We start from the raw sequence: 4,463 nt of genomic DNA, 5'->3' as shown, positions 1-4,463 counted from the left end.
ACCTTGATCTTCAGGTGTCTTTGTTGGTGCCTCCAGACACAAATTTGTGCTAATGGAAGTCAAAGATGTACAAATTTGTATATGTAATCTATACTCAAATGTTTTAGCTTTGGAAAGTAAAGTATGATACTGAACAAGTATATACAATGATTTGATGCAACTGTGAGTTCATTTAATCTTAGCATCATGCCAATTTTGCAACGATAATACCAGCTTAATGTATATCAATGCACATAATAAAAGTTTTTCCTTGTCGAAAATATATTTGATTTATAAAAAATTACAAGACATCTCTGCCCAAGTAATAACAAAAAATGCAATACATCTCTAATAAAGAACCATATTAATGACAAATCACAAGACATTATTTACCATACTACAAACGACCCAAAATCCAAAAACTACTCTGGGATTTGCCCCCAAAAACCAAGGCCCCGCTCCCCCCCAAAGAAAGGCATAATACACAAATGTGCTTTTTAACTCGATCTCATTTAACATTTATGTCCTTTAACTTTGGGTGTGTATAAGTATATACTTAAATTTATATAAAGTTGAACAAGTAGATACATGCGTCCTATGTGACATAATACATGTAGAAAATCATGTAGGATAAAATTGTCATGTAGGCTGCCATGTAGGACGTGTGTGTCTATTTGTTTAACTTTATACAAATTTAAGTGTCTACTTGTGCACACCTAAAGTTGGAGGGCATAAATGTGAAATGGGGCCAAGCTAAAGAACATATTAATGTATTATGCAACTGCGTTACTACAAAAAAAACAACATTAGCAATGTCAAAGAGTTGTGGGTTGTTTGGTAGAAAAAGTTATCCTATGATTAATTATCTTGAGATTAGTTATCATGAGATAAATGATCTCACACCATGTATATGAGATAACTTATCCCATCATTATGGTATAAATGATGAGATAAGTTATTCCAAACATGACAACTAAACAAAACACTAAAAGTTTATTCCATGACTATTTATTTTTCACACAAAATGATTAGTGTCCAAGTTCTCCTTGAATGATCCTTATATCGACAACGAGGATAAACCCCACGATGCAATATCTAATACACTGAGAAAAGACACCTCAATTGACCCTCATACTATATCCTCTTCCACAAGGCCTACTCTCAACTAAATCTCACCTTTTGGGGAACAAATCATACTTCCCACACGGAAACTCTCACTACCACAAATACCAACTAATTCAATTGATATGGAACATAAACATAGTACCACACAACCAACCAAACTACAAATTCACTTTCAAATCAGCCCATATACGAATAATAATACTGCAACAAGTACTACTAAATCTTCAAGTACAACCTACCATATCCTATAGAAATCTCAATACTCCAAAAAGATAACTTTATAACCCATTCCCAAATCAGTGACAAAGCACAAGTCTCATTACCACACTCCTCTAATCTTGATGAGCAATCAATCAAGAATGTCACAATTCAACCACTTCCACTACCACTTTCAACATCACAACTCCATCCAACGCCTAATAAAACATGCGCTTCTTCAACTCGAACAATACCCAACATCCTCATGACCATGGAGGGAATGGAAAACCCACCACAAAACCTATACCTCTACCACAATTGATAGAGGAAAATTTAACTCGCAGCATAATAAAATTTGACTACGACACAGTTGGAGCTAACTTAGGAATTGACAATGTTGGAATTTTACCACAATCTTCATCTCTATGTAGCTCTATCCAGTTTGAGTATGCAACACTTATCCCTTATACTCCAATTAAACAACTTTGTGAACTCATCACTGTGACAAATCCTGATATGCAAGTCCAATATGGTTGTAGTTGGGGAACAACAGAGTTTGCATATCCATGATTTATCGCAATGATGAGTTCACAAAGCTGTTTAGTTGGTGTATAAGAGATAAGTGTTGCATACTCAGATTGGATAGAACTGTAGGGTGATGCAGAATATGGTAAAATTCCAGTGTTAAACAATTTTTGAGTCCAACTGTGTCACAACCAATCTTATAATGCTACTAGTTGGCCTTTCTTCTGTCAGGTGTGGTATAAGTGTAGGGTTGTGGTGGGTTTACCATTCCCTCCATGGTCATGAAGGGGGTTGTTTGGACTGCATGGGAAAGGAAGTGAGTGTTTTGAGTTGAGTAATTCCCACAAGTTCCCTTGTCATGCATGATGTGTCCTTTTCTTTAGCAAGAATGAAATTTGCAATCTCTGATTATTTCAGATCTTGGTGCTAGCAAAGAACAATCTAAGCGACCTAGAGGTCCCACTATGATGCACTTGGGATGGGGGAAACAATGATGGTATTTCACATGTTAAGTTGAATGTTCTTGGCCAATCTATTCGGCCGCTCCCATTCATCGATCATAGCTTCCAATAAACAGGAAGAGAGTCTCTACCAAGTTTCTGTTAGCTTCTCATCTTAGTTATGAAGTAATAATAATTGGATTTGTACAATGGATGCTACCTATACATATATTTGCCTACTCATAGGAAAAAAGACTCGCATGAAAGAGGACTATTAGAATTATCCGACTGCAACAAATTCTATTATTCAGTGATGAATAATTTTGTCACTTACACATCATATTTCGTCAGGAAAGTCTTTCATAACGAAAAATAAGTTTTCAATTATTCGTTCCTAAAGCAAGGGTGTATACAAAGACTAATGAGAGTTTCATCGTTAAATAAAGTTGTATCAGTAAACATTTTTTTGGTACCCACAAATGCATACATAGTATTTATGACGAACTCATCCCTCAAAACAAGTATTAAGAAATTATTAATGATACTGTGTTTTCATCACTAAAAAGGTTATTAATGTCAATGATACTGCATTATCACTGAGTTTTTAGTTTAATTAGTTACGACATTGTCTTTAAAGTCATGCATTTCATAGTCAAAAGTCATGTGTTTTCCCCAATCTCTGGTGAGTTCCTTCTGCTTGTTTGAAGCGGAAGAAAATCTCGAGAAGTTATTCTACTCATTTGATAGTTTTGTAACAAAAATGTAGTGGCCCCAAAAGTAGGAACGGTAATACATATAAAACATGTATTAGCATGTAAAGTAGACCGAATAACAGGTAAACATGTAATAATTCTCAAATGAATCAGATATCAAAATGCAAGAATTTGCGAGCTATAAGCTCAACAATTACGATAAGTAAATGGTGTATCGCCACAGTCTTATCTTTCCCTACTTACCAATTGAGATATGATCCTTCTATGAGTTTAAGATTACTCCCTCCATCCTTATTTAACAATATATAATCCCTTACACAGTCCAAATAAAGGTATAAATTTGAACTCCCGGCTGCTTTTGAACACCGTCTAGTAAGGTCTCTATCAAATAGTGTAGAACGCTCTCATATTCTTTGTAGATGAAAGGGAGTTGAAAAAAGTATCTTTAGTAGACAAATCTTTCTGATTTCCCTATCTAAACGTTGTTGAAAAATCTTAGCTTGAAAGTAACATCAAGTAAGAAGCTCAATTTAGCAACTACGCTGATGGGCAAACCAAAATAGATTACGAGTCTTGAGAAATACTTACCTTGGACTTTGATCAGCTAGAACCCACTAGACCCGATGTATATAATCTCTCGTGGTAGCTAGTCAAGAACTCGTGGGCATTCTCCCCTAGGACCCCTACAACCCCAAAAAATTGCAGTGGAGAAAATCTCAAGAACCTGCTACCCAACATCTTCTGCTCCTCTATTTTCATGGCAGCTAAAGCTGCCGTACGCTGAGCTATCGTAGGGGTTGGTGCTACCTCGATATGGGGAGCCCCAATGACAAACTACACTCCTAGGTCTAGAATGGATGGCACTAGGACCTTCTGCATGCCTCCAAGTGCTGCTAGGAGCTGTGCAATGGCTATTGATTTGAAGCCCCCCGCATTTGCAAGCTAGGGTGACTGCTGGACTGGTCCCGACCCCACCAGCTGAGGAATAGGCATTGACTTTGGCTCAATGATGGGACATGTGTAACATCTCTTCCCTAACCTCGAGATGGTGCTGCAGCTCGTCTCTGACCTCAAGGTCAATCGGTGAACTTGGAATTGTGATACCAACTTTGTCACGACTCGAAACCACGGGTCGTGATGACACCTACTACAATCCACCAATATGTAAGCTAGCCATAGGACCATTACTCCCATTCCGAGCTAAGGGCAGGCTTACTTACTGGTGGGTTGTAATAGGTGTCATCATGACCCGTGGTTTTGGATCATGAAAATTTATAATCAACTCAAAGCAAATTCAATTCAAAGCTTCTTCCAAAACCAAGTTATCATTTCCAAATTCTTCATTCTTTTTTCTAGCTTCTCTTTTTAGTTGAATCTTCTGATCCTCGTTAACAATCTTGGGCTAGCATGAGGACTCCCCAATTATACTTTTCTTCTAATATTTCCATACATGGTGTTAGATCCATAGCCATACATTGGTGGC

Source organism: Solanum stenotomum, chromosome 10 (assembly GCF_019186545.1).
Source record: "Solanum stenotomum isolate F172 chromosome 10, ASM1918654v1, whole genome shotgun sequence".
NCBI classification, from domain to species: Eukaryota; Viridiplantae; Streptophyta; class Magnoliopsida; order Solanales; family Solanaceae; genus Solanum; species Solanum stenotomum.
This window is presented reverse-complemented; position numbering follows the sequence as displayed.